General features: G+C 46.3%; 1 long non-coding RNA gene across 1 annotated transcript in view; it reads right to left on the bottom strand.

Moving 5' to 3' along the window:
- LOC308059403 overlaps positions 1-18834 on the bottom strand; it is a 118715-nt gene that overhangs the window by 31083 nt on the left and 68798 nt on the right. The window lies entirely within an intron of this gene.

Here is an 18834-nt window from a genome sequence, read left to right as displayed (position 1 = left end):
ATGTTCTGGGCTGTGTGCTGTAGTCCATCAGTCTCCTGCCTCTAAAAGTGGTGCAGCCTGCGTCTGGACATAAAATAGCACGTCAGGAGTAACACGTGTGCACGGGCATCAGTAGTTCCTCCAGCAGAGTTGCCTGGCATCCCCTGGGATCAAGCTTCTCCCCAGGAGTTTGAGCTGAGTCTTTATTTCACCCTGATCTGTGCTAGTAGTTGGCAGGTGCTGACTGTGGTGCCTGACCTGTGTCGTGGCCACCTGCGCTCGCAGCAGCTCACCTGCCCGCGCTTTACGGAGGCGGGAACTGGATGTGAAAGGGCCAGGTTAGCGCCTGCAGCCTTGCGGCACCTCGCGCCAGAGGCAGGTTTGGTCCTGTGCAAGGTGCCTGACCCAGTGGCAGGCGATGAGGGATGCAGAGTTGAGGAAACCACTTGCTTCAAGGCAGGCGGGAGGTACGAGGCGGTGTTGGGACTCGTGCTTGCATCTCTGGAGCACAGACACCAGGAACGAGCTCTCAGAGCTAATTGTTCCTGCTCGGAGAAGTGCTCACATGGTGTGTAGGAGGAAAAAGCCAAGCAAGCATAAGGCAGGCTCTCACCTCATACACAGGAAAACCGGTGTCGATCCCGAAGGAATCACAGTTCTCGCTTAGGGGCATGCAAGAAGAGTGAACCAAAATTAATATGAGAGGTTAGGATTTGGTTGGTAGCAACTTGAGCACACATTTTTCCCTGGGCCAGCCGTGTGAGTGAAGTTGCAGACCAATTTCACGGAGGCTGACAAGGAGCAGCAGTCTCATCTCCCAGCCTGTGGTCCTGTTGCCTTGCTCCATTCCCCTTTGGCTGCATGTTGCGAGTCTGGCATAGTGCAAGCGGAGCCTTCCATTTTGGGATTTTTCCTGAAAGAGAGCTGTGGCCCATTCCGCGAGCGTACCACGGCGTGGGGAGAGCTCGCTGCCAGAGTGCAGGAAGCACCAGCAGAGCTGTAGAATGTTAATCCAATATTTAATGTTCAGTGGGTTGCTAGTAGTTAGAAAACCGTTCATATGGTTTGATGGCTGTATACAGCTTTCCGTGGTTACTTTACATCTGGCTTCAAGAGCGATGGATTTGAGAATACCACTAGGATGTCTGTTAGGAAACACTGTGAGGCCTTAGGAAAGGCAATAAACCAAGATTTGTCATTGTCAGGGAGCTGGCTTGAAGGATGCTTTGAAAAAGCACTCTGCGTGACCTTCGAGTGCAGAACAAAGTCAAGCTCCCAGGCATCAAAGCAATGCCACATGTCAGGAAAACTCACCACGTATGGAAAGCCTAGAAGGTGATAGCCAGCATGAGGCAAATGTGCAGATCAATGCTAATTAAGTGAGTAGTAATGTTCGAGTGAAAATGGCTGTTGGACCGTTCAGCTGTGGTGTTAGATGATGCAAAACGCCAGCAAGCATGGAGGAAGCAATGCACAAGCACAGCTCCCAGACCCTGCTCCTCTTGCCCAGGCTTTCTGGAAGGAAAACATGGTGCTGCATGTGCAGCTGTCCCATCGGGAGAGGGGAGGCTGGCACAGGGGTGTGAGTTGCCGGTGACGCCTGTACGCCGCTCCTGGGGGAGTATGCACAGGGTGGGGGCTGGGCCTGCACCGGTGGAGAGCGTGGCTGTGTTCATTCCTGAGCGTGCTCATAGCTGAGAAAACTTTGGTCAGGTCAATGACAAGCGAGGGTAAAGGAGATATGGGAGGGAGTGTTTGAGTGGATAGGTTGGGGATCCACAAACTGGTGATGTTTTGGGTTCAAATCAAAAAAACGTCAGGGCTTTGGGGTGAAGAAGTAGGCAAGACTAGTGCCTGTATCTGCTTTTTCTAATTGGTTGTGGTTTTTTATCCTTTGGAAGCAGAAGCATCCTACCTAAGGCATACAGCACGCAGACAATTTTTACCAGGTAAACCTTTACCTTTTAAGTGTGAACGTTTATGTGACAACTGAGGGGAAGGCAAAGCCAGATCTGCATGCCCAAAGGAGGACAGAAGTCCAGGGGAGTTTGGGACATGTGAACGTCAGGGGTTCAGGTTTGTCAGCAGTAGTACCCAGGGCCTGATCTACAGGAACTTGGAAACAGAGGGATTTTTTTTTCTCTGTAAATTCTCTTCTGTTCGTTTTGTTACTCAGTCTTGTTCACCTCCTAGGTTCAATAAACCTTTTCAACCTTTTTTTCCTGCACCTTTTGAGTCTTCCCGATCATTTCTAAATCATGGCCCACATCCTCTCTTTGTGAAGCATTTTCTGTTCCTTCCTCATTACCACTGTTATTTGTTTTTCACAATTGCCTTCAAGCTGTTCCTTCCTTCGCTCCAGTTTTCTTGGTTTATTTGCACATCCCAGCTTGTTTTTCTTTCTGGAAGGAAGAAATGCAGAGGCTCACGTAAAGTGTTACGCAGAATAAAAGGTATGGCTTCCATCATCTTTTTACTTTACAGTAGTTAACTTCATTGTAAGCTTAAGGTAACCCTCTGAGTTGTCCCGTTGATGTGCTCAGGCTTCACCCGTGTCCTGGAGCCACATTAGTGGCTGTACCCGCTGCAGGGCCTGTCCTGGGACGGCACGGGAAGCGGGACACATCCGCGCTTCGGTCTCTCGCTTTCCTCAGTAGGATATTTGCTCTGTTGACTGTGGAGGACAGCTGTTTCGATGGGAGCAGATTGGAACAGGTCATAAGGATTCATATTTTTAATTGCATTTTAATTAATTTTAAAAATGTTGATCTGGCCAGGGTTAGAGTATTGTGTCTTTCCCTCCCTGCCATCCCCCAAACACTGAACGCAGAAAGAGCAGGATTAGTCTAATCCAATCCAGCAATCTATTTCCCCCATTTTTTTAACCTTTTCCATTGTGTTTAACCTAACGGAAAGAAGAGATATAAACCGTTTTCAGTTCTAAGATGAATTAATTATAGTTTTATTGTTTGTTGTTAATTCAGTCATAAAGCATTAAGCTGATTTACAAAGCCTGAAGCTGAACCCAGAAATCGAACAGCGGATTCTGAGACTGTTCTTACAGCTGCATGTATTCCCCCTGAGAAAACTATGAAATTGACGTTTCGGGCTTTTATTATCCTCTTTTCCCCAGTGAGATTTTGCTGCTCCTCTGCTGCCTGCGCAAGGAGGTGGGAATGGGCTGAAGGAAGCGCAAAGTGAGCCCCCCGCACCCCTGCCCCAGCAGCTCTCCCCAGCTGTGCTGAACATAGGAAAGGGCAGGAGCCACCAGGAAGCAGGAGGGCAGTGTTGCCACATCGTATGAGTTTTAGTGCTGTGGCACTTGCTGCTTTGCTTTAAACCCCCACATCTCTCCAAGTGGCAATATTTAATGCGATGGAGCCCCACGTCGGGGAACCCCACTGCTAAGTGAACCCCAGCGTTTACTCTCTGCTGTAAATTCAGCTCTGGGTCCCCGCCGGCACGTTTTCTCTGTGAAATGAAATCGTGGTTTGCAACTCACATCCATGAAGTTGAAGTTTTTCTTTCTGGAAGCATGTGAAAAAGGAGCTACATTTTGGTTTTGCCTATAATACAGAATGATGTTTTTGCCAACAGTTTTGTTCACATTGGATTTTTGATTTTACAGATTATGCTTTTGAGCAACACTGATGTTAGCACAAGTGTACTACTTCTAATTGTGGCCAAAATGAATCTGCAGAGCCTGCAGAAAATATTTTTAAAATAGAAAAAAAATGAAATAGGGCCTACTTCATTCATATGCTTTTGCCAGAGGTCTCATTTTTGGGGAAAAAAATAACCTGCTGTTCAATGACAGCATTTTAACTCACACTAAAAATAATGCACAAATTCAGACAGCCGGCCTCCAGCCTGCACACAAGCATACACCTAAGCATGCTTGTGCATACCTGTTATGATAAGGCATATTAGGCTGACTTATAGAATTGCTTTGTTATTTTTTCCTTGCTGCAAAGTGTCGGGTTTGCAGTGACTCACAACCTAGAGAAACAGAAAGCCAATAGTTGAAATTATTGTTGCTGTCTTCCTGCCTGAATTTCCTTCAGTATTGGTGAACTCGGTAAGAACTTTGTGTTTGACCAAATGACCTAGGACTGGGCACTCAAGGTCACGTTTACTCTAGCTATGTTTTCCTTTTTCTAATATATCTGTGATATATTTGATATTTAACTTATATTTAGATGCAGAGCAAAATGCATGTGCAAATGGCATCACAGTAGAACCTGGCAAATGCTTACAGCTTGTTTAGTGCCTTCTGCACGTGTAAAGTGCACTTTGAGTAGCAGTAGAAAACTAACGAGCAAACCTTCTCGGGGCCCTGCCCTGCAGCAGGATGCATCTCGGTGCTTGAGGACATAACCACTGTCCTCGCACTACACAGGCAAATTCTGCACCTGGAAAGTGAATTTCGTGGTGGGCACAAAGAATGAACTCTGAGTTGAAGTGGCAAAAGGTAATTTTCAGCACCAGCTTTTCCCCCCATGGGTGCTGTCCTTCTGGGCTTGGCGGGGGTGTTGGCACCTCCAGAGGTGTCCTGAGTTCAGGACTTCTGGTTGTTGCTTTTCCAGGTGTGGTGAGAACTTTGGAGTGACTAGCCTGGCAGCCAGGGGCTGTTGGCGGAGGCCATGCAAAGCTGTGGCAGAATGTAGCTGTCTGGGGAACAGGGAAATTTATATGCAGGATAGAGAGAGAGACCAGAAGTCCATTAAAATGACAGGGTGCAGACAGAATGGAGGAGAGAGGGGGACAGCCAGCCATAGCAGTTGGATTTTCTGGCCAGGACGTTTCAAGCCAGAAGACGGTCTAATGGAAAGAGCAGGATCAGCAGCTCAGCGTCAGCCTTCGTTGGCCAGGCACTTGGGCTGTATGCACCACCTTTCCCTACAGTCCCTCAGATGAGATGTGTGTCTTAATTTTCCCCTGATTGTGTCCCTCTGTTTTTACACAGTCTTCACGGTTACTCCGTGGTTCATTGCTCCCCTGGGGTGTCTCTATGTCCCCACATCTCCCCTGGCTGCTGTTTGATATAAGCACAATCCAAATGCTCTGCTGAGCTGGGTCTCTGCCGTGGTGGCGATGAGGGATGGCTCCACAGAGCTGAAGGAGCAGCTCTCGCAGGAAAGGGTCTGGTCTGAGGCACAGCAGGCAGCGCTCTGCGTTTGTGTCTCCCATATTCTGCACACTGGAGTAAAGCACAATTCAGGTGTCTCCTTCCCCTGATGGCCTAACCAACAGCAATTAACATGAAGATGAACAAGGGCATGGGAAGGAAAGTGTCTCAGGGGGCCTCTGTCCTTGGATATAAGGATGTACCAGTTGCACGTACTGTTAGTGAACCCAAACTGTGAGAAACGGGTGAGTCAGTCGCACAGTTGTTGAATTGTTCTTCCCAATATCTGCAAGTGGGTGAAGTTTTGGAAAACCAGGGAGGGCTCACTCTCACCTTTTGCGCATCTACAGAAAGCATCTCAGGGGATTGGTACACCCAGGAGAAAGTGGTCCTGGAAGCGTACTCATTGTGCTGCCTTGGTGGAAGCATATGAAGGGGATCCTTAAGAACACAAGGTGTTTTCAGAAACCAGGATGAAGGCGGCTGTGGATGTCTCAGCAGAGACAAATGTGTTTTATAGCCTGTTTTGAGTGGCAAGAAGAGCTGAACTGGCTCAGAGGGGCTGGGTGTTCAGCAACTTCTTTGTTCTTGTCTCTGTGAGACAAGGACAGGAGAAATAAGGAGAAAATAGTTCCGAACCTATTTTTTCAAACTTCTATTTTTTTTGTGGTTGTGTTTTTGTGGCTTCTGGTCACAGCACGTCCTTAGACAAGTTAACATGATGTAGGAGCCAGAGCTGCTTTAATAAAAGTGCTGTCAAGGATCTTTTTTTTTTCCATTGTCTGAAGGTTTTTCAGCTGTTAGGACAGACAGCACCGAGGGATCCTGGCAGACTCATATCACACCAAATATCGTCGTGTACCATCTCCTGTGTGGCCGTTTATGCCACTGCCAGGTGAGCAGCAGCGGCTGGGTGTCCCTGGCACCAGTGGAAGCGAGTGGGGGATGCCTGCCTGCTTCCCTGAGCCCCCGCAGGGCTGCGGTGGGGCAGACACGGGGAGCAGCGGGTGTCCACGGAGCTGAAGGAGGCAGCCGGGGGCTCGTGGGGGCACCAGCAAAGCTGGCCGCCTCCATCACTGGGCTCACTGGGGAGGCTGCCAGTGGTGTGCTGGCAGCTGCAGTCTGACGTCGAGTGGCCCCTGGGGAGCAGTGGGGTATTTTTAAGAAGTAACTTGTGAAAAGTGAGTAAGAAAAGGAAGCCCTGTGCTCGCTGAACGAACGAATGAATGAACAAGTGAATAAACAAATGAGCGAATGAACGAAGAGGTTGCAGAGGGGTTGTAGCTGCAGGGGTCTGAGCCTGATCTATGAAAATTGATCCAGTCGCTGCTACCTGGACTGAATACTTCAGCAGTGACCTGGTGGAAAGGTATGGCCAAACTGTCTCAGAAAGACTATCCCTGAATTTTTCGGGTGTTAGAGAGGCTTGCTAAGGAATTGCTTGGGCATTTGTAGTCTGCACCCATGTGGTTTAGAGAGGAGAGGGTAGACCCAAGAGGATGCACGCAGCAGAGGGATGCTTTTTCCGCGCAGCTTTGTGAGCAGCTGCCAGCTTTTGAAGATGCTGCCAGGGTGAGGGATAGACATCCAAGCAAGGGTGCAGTCTCTCAGCCTTAGAAAAGGTTATACCAGCATCATCAGCCCTCCTCCTTCACCCCAGAAATGGGGGAGGCCAGCGGTGCAGGCATCAGCTTATGCCCCCGCACCTTTCTAGGATGGAGAGATGCTGGCAGTGGGAATGAGATGGCTCTTGGGGTGGGGGGGGTGCATAGCGCTGCCTGCCCTGGGGTACGGGCTTCCTCTCAGTGGTGCTCCTGGTTACCTTTTTCCCCATCCTCTTCCTTGTTCTCCCATGCCGATCCCATCCTTACAGCTGCCCTTTTTGTCTTGTCTTTTTTAGCCCTGTTACTAAGCCTGGGAAATGGGGGTGCTTACCCCATCTCATCTCCAGAGCCCAGGCTCCCCTGCAGGGCTCCTAGGGGTTCACCACCTTGCTGATGGTTTTGCTGCATTTTTGCCTGTCCCCCATTTGATGTGAGCAGCACTGGGCCCACAGGCTGTAAAAAAAAAATTAATGGAAAGAATGTGTTCCATACTGATTATTATTATTATTTTTTTAGTGCCTAACGTGCTATTTTGAAAAGCAGCAATATTTCTGTGTGTGTGTGTGTAAAGTGGGGCAGAAAGCCATCTCATTTCAGTGCTGTAAATTTGTTGTTCTGTATAGAGAGAAGAACAAACAGCAAAACCCTTCACTAGTTTAAATCTGCAAATTTTTGGTATCTGTGTCAACTCTACTTCCACCAGAACTTGTGCTATGACCCTAGGAGTAAATACAGCAGCAGAGGATGGGTGTAGTGTAAAGCATGTGTATTCGACACAGAGTGCTGAGGCTTAGCTGAATAGCACTCAGTGTATTGTTTGGGTGGCTTTCAGCATCCCAACCAAAAATAAACATCACTTGCGATTCTCTCTTCGCTCTGTTGAAAAGCAGCCTGTAAAAAAAAAAAAAAGACAAAAAACCCACAAAACCCCCAACAAACAAAACACCAAAACCCTGACATTTGCCATCCTGTATGGCTGTGGCACATGACCTGTGAGTCAGAGACACTACCTCATGGTGCAGGGGTCAGTGACAGTAAATCTGCTGGAGATGCGATGAGTGATGGCTCCCAAGGGAGAGCAATCTGGCTGCCCCAACCCTGGTGGCTGGCAGGCTTGGCCAGCAGGGCCGTGGCCGTGCCAGCCCGCTGTAGCCAAGCACAGCCAGCCTGAGGCCAAGTCCCTGGGGCTGGTGCAGGAGGATGGCCGGGGGGGATCCACCTTGCAGCTGTGGGGGATAGCGGAGGTGGCAGCCGCAGGGCAGGAGGGAGATGGGATGTTCTTTGCAGTGAGTTGTGGACGGATGGCACGCGGCCAGCTGTGGGGACACAGGGAAGGAAGGGCGAGGAGCCCTGCAGCTGGGAGGGTGTGCGAGTGCTGCCGCATGGCGCGGGGGGTTTAGCTCTGGCTCGAGGACGGTGCATGGTGTTTTGCTGCCTCGGTGTTCCCCGTGAGCATGGTGGGATCGGTCATGCAGACCTCTGCTCATCTGTGATCAGCCCTTTCTGCGCTTTTGCGTACTCTCCTAGGAAATGAATGACGTGTCTAAGGGGCTTTTTGTTCAGATGAAACTCAAAAACAGAAAAAAATACGCAATAAGAAAGTGAAAGAAAAAACCAGGAGCATTATGTTGTCACATTGTTTTATGAATGAAGCATCAGCTGTAAACTCACTGAGGCTGATGGATAGTTTTTAGCTGCGCAGAATCACTGTCCAAAAATTCAGGATATGCTTTCAACAGCAAAGAAGCATTTTATCTTCACAGATAGATCTTGTCACTCAAGGAATTGAAAGGCCCTATGCTGAAGCCAGGTGAGGGTCTGAGCTATTTCTTTTCATAATTGCCACTCTGCTCAGTTATTTACTCATTTATTGGGCATTGTTAAAAGTCTGATTCTTATTCTCAGTTCTTCTAAGGCCTGACCTTATCACAAAATTGTTCCCAAGTTCGTAAAAATCAGGCTCCAAAGGAGACACCACATCTATGTGACAGGAACAAGGTTGTGCCCCCAACCCTCCTACCTTTTAATCGGTAATGGATTACTTTTTCAGAGGTTATTTTAGGAGACTCAGTATTTGTGTATATGGTGGAGGAACAAAAGTTGCAATAAGAGTGTAAGTGCTCAGGGAGAGAAAATAATGTGTTGTAGACTGGTTGGTTATTTGTCACATAAGCAATCTGTATTTAGAGAGTTACATAAAAAATGTACATAGCAAAAAGTGAGAACACCCACCAGTGTTAGGCAGTTGGGAGCAACCAGTTTATATGCAAGCTAGAAGGAGGAGAAACATAAAGAATACCCTTCAGTTTTTCTAACTGCTGTTTTACTTGGACCGCAAGGTACACTAAATGTTGCTGAGAAAACTTAAAACTTTCTCCAATGTGCTCAAGAATTCAGATCCCCATCTTTCATTGGCACTGGCTGAGTGCACATATTTACTTGTAGGGCACTTTTATACAGTGTGATGGAGACATTAAGCTCGAGCCTGGTCTAGTATTCTGAAAATAACTCACCATTTGGGAGGAGAATAAAGGGTGTTAATCTCAGCTCCTTGGCTGAAATTCCTAGTAAAGTTTTTACTTCTCCATTCCCAAGAATAGGCACAGTGTTCCTCAAGAAATAATTCATATTCAGAGTGTTACTCTGTATATAAAATTTCAGTGCACCGGTGCACAAGTAATCCTTAGAAGGAAAAGTTGCCCTCAAAAATCTAGCCAGCTCTGCAATACTTAATGTATATGGACTTGAAAGATAGGCAGAATGTTGAAAGTTTTAATTTAAATGTATTTGAGGGGAAAAAAAACATTAGGAAAACTCCTGGGCAGATCTTTTACAGATGGTAGACAGCTTAATTGCTGCGGTAAACTTGTCTGACATTTCTGGAAAAATTTGGGTGCTGCAGTAATCCACAGAACCCAATGGACCCATGTTGTAATGGCCTGAAACAAAGACATGCAGGTCTTCATCTTACCTGGGTTGCTAAAGTTTCACCCAGGGTTTGGGGGGGTAAGGGGTTTTTTTTTCCTTCCTTTATTTTTTTCCATTTAACTCCTCTTAACCAATTAAAAAGTTGTACACGTATTATTTGGATGGGAAAGCAAGAGGCCTTAAATGAAGTGAATGAGGTTACAGTATTTCTCTCTACCAAATGTCTTCCTGGAAAGTTTTATGCTGTACACAGCTGGACAAACCTTTTTTTTTTAAAAAAAAAAAAAACCTGTATATTTTTATTGTGGGGAGCATTGTGCAGGACGCAACGCTAACTGGGGGAGCACAGCCTCTGGCTGTTGGTGGAAGTGTAAGGGCTCAGGTGTGACTTCTTGCTCTGCTCACTGGTCCAGTGACCGGGTCGGCATCTGATGCCAGCATGTAACATGGCTACTTGCTGAATGGCTCCTTCTGCAGTTCACGAGCACACAAGTCACTCTCCTTTTTTTTTATTTTTTTTTATTTTTTTTTTTTTTTTCATAGATTACTGCCATATGGCTAAACTGAAGTGCCTGTGTTGAGCTGAATTGTAATATCTTCCTTATTTGCCAGTGAGCAGGTATGAAGAGAGAGACCCAAAAAGGTGTGGTATCCTTTCTGCTACATCTACTTTCTTCATTGTCAAGCTACTGCTAGAAGATAGACTCCCATCTTCTTCTGCAAAACCAGTCCATGCTTCCCTTTCTTTAGTAGCTATTTATTCTAGGACTCTCCTTTTATTTACACAAATAGCAAGATTTCATGTCATTCCCATAAAGTGACTACAGAATTATTATTCAATTGTATATGTTTTTTATTACTTATTTAAAGCCTGCAATAATCTTGTATCCCTTATTTTTTGTTTCTCTCAAACATGTGTTCCTTTTAAAAGCAGATAAAGTGCCGAGTATGCTGTTCCATTACAGGTGGGTCTTGGTCTGGTCTCTCTCGCTACACACTTTTCTCCTTTAAGGACAGTCTTCCTGGCAGCGAGCAATCCTCCAAGGTTAACGTGATCAAGGCAAAAATAAACGTGGCAGGGAAGTCAGGACAGGATTATAGAGCAGTATCATTCCTCAAAGTTTTTTAAAAAAATAATACTCGAGTATTTCATTCACCACCTCGGTAGACCCCTACCTAGAAGTGGTATTTTCGGGGTTTTCCTCTGCAAGGTGAGGGACTGGCACTGCTTGTTTGCAGGTCAGTGCCTCCACGGGCCGTAGAGTCACGGGAGCTTTCAGCACCCAAGGCAGGCGCTGTGCCCCAGCGAGGGGGTATTGGTGCTGCGGCACCGCGGGGAAAGGTCTGTGCTACTTTGTGATTTCCTTAATGAGCCTTTGCGGGAGCCCTAGGAGGGTACAGGCACAGCCAGAGGGCTAGGTGGGCCTTGTGGCGTCACTGGGGAGGAGACCTGGATGGTGGAGAGGGGCAGCAGATCTGGCCAGAGATGTGCTGAGGGAAACCTGTTGTCTTGGGGGCAAGGCAGTGGGAAAACCCACCGTGACGTGGGTTGAGGAGCTTGGGGAGGTTGGGCTGCGGAGGAATAAGGGCTGCCTGTGGGGACCCTGCACTGGGTGTACATGCTGTGGGCTGGGGAGGGGTCAGCATGAGCGTGCTGTGTGGAGGAGGCAAAGGTGGGTCGCCTTCCACATCAGCCCGACAGATGTCCCACATGTATCGCATTGCATGAGGGACCAAACTGCCGGAGCGAGGCAAGTGGGCGAAGCGGGTCCCCCATCACCGGCACTGGGGAGCGGCTGTTGCCCACCAGGTTTGATGGTTGCCCCAGGGAAATCCCTCGAAGGTGCCACTGCTTTGGTTGTGGTGCAGTCCAAGTCCACCAACATACCCACCACACCTTTCATTACAAAGCAAGGCAAACAAACAAAAAGGAGGCAGGGGGAAGAGAAGATTCAGGACAGGTTCTGCTACCAGTTGCTTCCTGGTTGAACTGGAAGCAGAATATGCGATTTCTTTTCTGTCTGTCCACTCTTTACCTGCCTCTGCACACATGCGCTGCTGCCAGAGGCACTGGTTTGGGCTTCCCCGCACACTGTGATGTACTGGGAAATGTTTTGCTTTCCCTGCAGAGCGTGCCGTGGTGCACCTGGAGGAGGCAGAGGATTGTGCTTGGTGAGTTCAGTGCAGCTCATGGGCTTTGGGAGCGAAATTATTTTTTTCTTTATGAACAATCTCGAATAACCAGCACCTTTCTGGATGTGTTTTTTAAACATCTTAACAGCCTACTGTTACATCTGCTAATGTGTTTTCAAATGCTCTTTGCAAGGCTGGCTGTTCCTGCTAACAAGTTACAGCTTTTGCGGGGAGAACAGCCCTGGAGATTTTGTGGTCCTGCGGGAAACAGGTGTTTCTGTTTGAATATGCTGCTTCCCACCCCCCTTTCTTTCTTCCCTGAATACAAAGCACAACCTTCTGCAGAGCGGCTGAGCTCAGGCACCTGGAATATCCTGCCTGTGACCCTACTCCTGCTGGAATTTTCCCAGTGCCTTACACAGGGATGTGTCTGCTCTCCAGGAGAAATAGAGATTCCTGCATGGATCTTCTAATTAGCTACAAGCCTATCCCTGTGTGCCCGACAAAGGCAGCAAGTGCAGGCTGGGTGGATGGAGTAAGCACTTCTTGTAGTCCTCTTGCTTTTCTTCCATCAGCATCTCTACCCAGTGGAGGAGCTCTTCTGGTTGGCATTTCTCTCTCTCTTCCCTGCATGGAGTGCTGTTGCTGAGCTCGTGGGTGGTGTGAGCACCGCGCAGCCTGCCTAGAAAGGAAGATCTGGGGAGAGTGGGATGGGGAGTGTGGACTTTACACAGAAAAGGATGAGGAAGGTGCCTCTTTGGCCATCAGGTGACGGGGGAACTGCCCGATGAACAACTCTGACTCAGCTGGAGCCCCGCAGGAGTTCCTGCAGAAGTGTGGCCATCCAGTTCTCCTTCAGGACCGGCTGCGACATAAACCCACAGTTCCCCTGGCAACACTGAGTGAAACTCTCTAGCCCTTGCAGTAAATGGGTGGTTTGGTAGCATCTTGAGTGGGACTGTGCTGTCACAACAAAACGCTGTAGTTTGTGATGATGCCTCACATGAAACCCCCTCTCTAGTCAATGGGGAGAGCCAGGAACTTCCAGAGGGTGATTAATCTCAGCTATTTCAGACACTGACTTTAGGATGGGATGGTTCATCTGCTACAGTTTTCCTGCCTCCATTGAAGGCTCTGCTGTCAAGATCTCCAGCTTACATGAGATGAAATAGATTGGTTGCTTTATCCCACAAACGTGGGACCAGAAGGATCTCATTCCCTCAATGAGATGGTTTTAGGTCTTCCTGGTTTATATCAAGGTAGTAATTTGCTCTGTGGGATGTACAATGGAAAGATTATTGTATCCTCAAGGGAATCTGGTCCCATGTTTGTGGAGTAAGTAACAAAATCTTAATAACTGGGTTTGTTCGTTGTTCTCCCTGAAAACAGAGACAGCAGGTACCTCCAGAAGGGTGCATTTGGGTTTAAAATGGGTAATGAGTCTATTACAAGAATTTGGGATTGTGCAGATAGGTACAATTTACATAGATTTTTTTTTTTTAAAGAGGTAAAGACTGTTGAAAAATTAAGATAGATATGAAAGTAATTCTACCTGATTTTAAAAGGTTACTTTGAGATTTGAGGGGAAGAAAAGGCAAGGCAACATCTCTTCTTTTCCCTTCTCTTCTAAACATGGGAGAAAATTGATCTAAGTGCTTGGTAAGTGTTGTTTGAGAGTTTCCATAGCTAAGACGTCGCAGCTCTCCAGGATCACAGTGTTTATCTCAGAGAAAGAGGGAAGACCTGGACTTGTAAGCCAGGTCTTCTTCTTGCAGTGCCTTCTGATCTTCTTTTCTACTTACAGACTGACTGATTTAAACAGCCCGCTTTACTGCAGTGTTTCAGTTTGCATGGGGCACACATTAAGTGCAACACGCAGCACCCAGACAGTATTTGCCTCTAAAAAATGGCAGAAACCTGATGTCTTTGAAGCCCCTTTCAGAAACGCAGCGTGGGTCCTGGCACAGGGCTGGCGGTTTAATGGTGGGGTGAACAAAAGTTGGAATGTGATGGGTGTGTAAGGGTGACGGAGCAGCAGGCTTGGCTTGGGAATAGGGAGCCTCAGCCACTCTGTTATGGTCTGGCCACAGTGGCAGCCCTGGGGACATCAGTCCTCCCAGTGCTCGCAGGGTGACAGTAGCATCAGACAGCAGCTGCACAAGGTCGACTGTCCCGTGGTGGCGTGGCACCGTGCCCTGCTTTGTTGCATCTCTGCTGAGCCTGCTTCTGGTGTGGGTGATGGGGTTGAGCCCAAGGCAGGACATCACCCGACTCAGTTTGTAGCCTTGAGCTGTCAGAGTTCGCTGACTGTGTTTGAACACGTGGCGAGCTGCGGGATTCTTCTTTGCCGCACTGACATTCAGTAAAAAGGGATTTTTATTTCTGTTTTAATGCCAGATGGCAGTAACACAGCGACAAGAGAGCCTCATAAGCAGAGGCAGATTTTTTCACCCCCCCTGTCTTCTAAAAATTGTAAGCGACATAAACTGCTGTTTAGTAAATTAATTAATTTTCTCCTCTGGTGTTGTAGATGAATAACTGCATTGAATAATATATACATTTATCTGCTTTGTTGGCTTAATCCACTGAGGAAGGTCTTTGCAGCAGGTGACATGGTATATGTCATTCCTGCTCCCTAAGCATGTTATAAAACCAGATTTGCTTGAATCTGGAAAATAGCGTCTTTCAAACCTGACTACTAAGCAGCTCCTGCTCAGGGCGACTGAAAGCATTTCTCCAACCAGAGACCTGCAAGCTCTTTGCAGAGGAAACCCATGCTCTGCTCCCTCTTTCCAGTGAGGAGGTGGGAATGGTGGGGGATAGGTGGGCATCATTGGAGCGCAGCCTCGGAGCCCCCTCAGTGTGGAGATCCCCCCTGTGAGTCGCTCAGTGCCAGCACCCCCTGCTTTAATAGTGATGTGAAAATAATCTTGTCGTCCTAACAGTGCCATAGGCATGGTGCAGGGACACTGGTAAGGAGAAGTAATACCTTTCATTAGGAAGAGAGATAACAGGAGAAAAGCCCAGAGGCTTTCCAGGCGTGAGATCCTTTCCCCTTGCTTATATTCTACCGCGTGCCGAACCTGTCCCATGGCATTTATGCCTGAAGCCTTTTGCAGCCTATCGCTACAGTATCTGCAGTTATGAAACAAGGCACAGGAACAGGATTGCTGTTCTGCCACCCACCCGGGCCAGGGCAGAGCAGGAGGCAGTGTCTGCGGGAAAGGGGTGCTTTTATCAGCACTTTGGAGGGAATGGGCATGCCTAACAGCGAGGAAGCTGTGAGATTAGCTGTGCTAAAACCAAAATGGACTTAACTACGTCTAACCCCTTGTGGGAGAGATTTAATTCTTTACTTTTGTATGAGAGGAGTTTGCTTTAATATTGAGTAGGTTGTGGACGGGTGGAAACCAGCACATGGTCTACTGTAATATCGAAGCATAACTAGGAGTATAGTGTGCTTACTTTACTGAGAGTGGTCAAAATAACGTATCTCTGAATATATTTCTGTTGCAGGGGCTCTTTAAAAAAACCAAACCAAAACACCAAAGCAGAAGATCGTGGCAGAAGATTCGAGTTGTCTGTTGCTTTTTCATTTGATGCTGTGTTCATTATAGTCTCCAGTCCACCACACTCTGCTCTACTGGCAAGTTGCAAAGCAATAGTGTTTTATCCTGCTGTTTGCCTGTCTAGTAAAAGCTCCTTTCTTTCTAAATATGCACTACCGGAGCATACTTGACTGCTGAAGTGAATAGGAGCTTTGTAAATGGAAGCACAATATGATTCAGCTCTCAAAGGTGTGGAAATTTCTTCTTTAGGTACTCAAAAGAATATGTTCTGAGTTGTTTTTTCCTGCATGTACCCCAGTTGCATTTAGTTGACAGCTAATGTTTCTAGCCAAATAATAAGTGTATTTCTCAGAAACTGTACACACAGGATTTCTTGCAAGTTTTAGTCCCTTCCTGTTTTTAGAGATGCATGTAATTCACGGTACTTCTCTCTCCATTATAGTAAGGCAGCAGGTGTTCAGTTCAATAAATAATTGTCAAATGTTGTATTCCACTTTTTTAGAGGTAGGTCTAAGAGACAATTTTCTAGGGTTGATTTAGAAAAAAAAATCAACACAATGGAAGCTTGCTTTGAATGGGATTCGAATATTAATAGACTGAATAGAAAAAATGCTGTGTTTTCATAGAATCATGGAAAGATTTGGCTTGGAAAGGACCTCTGGAGACCCCTAGCACTGTCCCCACATCCCAGTACAGGTAACTGCAAAGCCAGATGGTTCAAGTGCTTGCCCAGTTTAGTTTCGACACGGCAGTTTGGAGACTGCTGGAGGGTGCAGAGGAGTTTGTTACAACCATCCAACTAATTCAAGATGAAATATCAGGTGAGAGAATGCTGTCCCTAGGTGGGTGATTGGTATGATACAGAGCCTCCAGGCCCAAAAAGTGGCCTGTCATGGGCAGCTGGACCCTTTCATGACTTTGTTAATCTCTCTTAATGTTGGAGGGTTCCAGGAGTTCTTTCTCTGGTGACCCTGCACTTTCACATGGCTTTAGATGGGCGAAGTCATCATACTTTGCTGTGCGTTCAGATCTAAGGTTCAGTACCCTATTGAATTGTTAAAACACTAAGAAATGGGGGCTTTCTCTTGTTATACTCCATGGAGAATAGAAAATGCTTTCAAGCAGGGTTTCAGCAACCTTCTTGCTTTGACATTGAAAACATTCTTGCGCAGAGCAACAATCACAAAGAAATTGCTGTAATAAACTGTTCCATTTATAGAAATGTGAACAATATTTATGTGCTATCAGTAGTACTTTGGACAAAATCGATGTGTGGGCTTTTGATTTAAAAAAATAACAGTGAAGGAAGAACATGACAGAGAAAGAACAAGCTGTTGACTAAAACTTTGCCTGTTGCAATGGCTTCAATAAACCCATGTACTAATACTGATTTTGAATGATCTTGTATTTGAGACTTTAAAAGAGTTCCTGATTTTTGGTGACTTCTAATCACCTTTTTACTTTCTGAGAGTGATTTTGTTAAAACATCTTATGCTGATCACCTCAACACCAGTGACTTAAAGAAATAGTCCGTATCCACCGCTTTTGTCCACAAAGTGATTAAGTTACAGCCTGTTTGTATCCTGGATCAGTCTCCAACAGCTGTCTTTGCATAATGATTGATCAGAGTAAAACTATTAATTTTTTTGCAAAGGTTACTGTGTCTTATGATAGATTTATCACTGAAAGAGCTTTTCATTTTTCTCCCCTCTTTTTCTCCTCATGACATTTTTATTAAATTCTTCCCTTCCTGGTTTCGTTCTCCTGGTTTGTGGGGGCAGTCAGCTGTAGAAAGCAATGCTTCCCTCACTGGAAAAACAGAGGTTTAATTTTGAACAGACACTTTTATTGTCTTCTTAATGAAGTGGTTGATGTTTTAACAAATCTGTGATATACTCACAGTCATTTAGACTTTTGTCTAGTTACTGGAAGACATAATTAAGCTTGAAGTTTAATTTCAAGCCATACCTCCCTTTCCCTATCTGTTCCTAGCTCTGCTCATAGAGTCATAGAACATCTCAAGCTGGAAGGGACTTATGAGGATCATTGAGTCCAACTACCTAAAATTAAACCATACGACCAAGAGCATCGTCCAGATGCTCCTTGAACTCTGACAGGCTTGGTGCCCTGACCACTTCCCTGGGGAGCCTGTTCTAGTTTTTTGAGCAAAATCCTTGTTTCTCTTGGCAAAAGGGGAATTCTGCCCTGTGAAGTCTGAACAGAGCAAACAGGGCAAAAAAAGCTTATTCCTGTTGCGTTGAAGAGGGCTTGATGAGAAATTTTATGTGCAGGTATCGCTTAGAAACCTTAGGCAGAAATATCACTTGGTTTATTCTGTGAAGATCATCAGATATGTGGTCGAACTGGCAGAAGATCTATTCAGAAACTATTTTAAACTTTTGACTGTGTAAATGTGGCAGGTTTTTTGGTCTTTCTCAGGGCTGTATGTGTCTTGTTGATTCACACTATACACAAACTACAGCACAAGGTAAAATGCTGAGTAGGTTCTTACATTCAGTGGGTTATAACAGAGGATCATGTAACGATCTTCCCAAAGGAGCTGGGGTCAGGGCCAGGGAGCAGACAGCTCCTGTGATAGTGTGGTTGCCAGAGCAGATATTTAAGAAAAAGCCTGTAGTTTGGTCAAAGTGGGGTGGGAAAGAAACAACCTGTTCCTTAGTATTTCCTGAAGGTCCTGAAGAAGTAGCTGGACTGGAGGAAGGGGTAGCTCATCCTATGGATGAAAGCAGAATGTCACAGTGTGAAACTCAGACCTGAAGTTACAAGGAGGAGAGCTCTGACCAGAGGTGCGTCGAGTTGTGAAGGAATTGTAGAAGGAAATTTGTGTGTTAAGTCAATTGCAATTTGAGCAAGTGCTTGAAGAAGCAAATCACTGAAATAAAGTGCCTTGTACATTTAGAGGAGTAATGGCCCACCCACAGTCCCACCGAGGCCCCAGGTGAAAGCTGTGACCATCCACGTTAAATGTTCTAAAGACCAAGCCTGCCCTAGGGAGAGGAGAAAAATGGAAACCATGGTGTCTGTGTTTCTTAGGAAACATGCTGCTTTGGTCTGGGTAATTACCCTGTTAGCTCTTCACTGATCCATTTTAAATTAAAATCTCATCCTCAGGAAAAGATTGACTTAATCTCTAACATTTCTGTATATCCAAACCCATGAATGGCTTGTAGTGAGAAATCGTTCTGAAGCCACCTGTGTATCAGCTAATTTTGTAGCAATTTTGAGGAAGGAAAAGTCAGGTCTTTCAGTTCTCCACAGTGATCCCCATCTGTTCTGTCCAGGCCTCGTTTTTAGATCAAACTGACATGGTCTCTCAAGAGAAGAGTCGGAGAGGCCGGGAGAGATTAGTATTGTAAATCCAAATGTGGTCAATTAAGCAAAGCTGATACTATAGTTCCAACTGGTTTTAAAAAGGAGTTCACATAAAGATCCTTGTCCCTACAACACCTAGTTGAGGATCTGACCTGAGCCT

Source organism: Falco punctatus (genome assembly GCF_963210335.1).
Source record: "Falco punctatus genome assembly, chromosome: 2".
NCBI lineage: Eukaryota > Metazoa > Chordata > Aves > Falconiformes > Falconidae > Falco > Falco punctatus.
The sequence above is the reverse complement of the archived record's forward strand: the minus strand, read 5'-3'. Positions and strand labels throughout refer to the sequence as shown.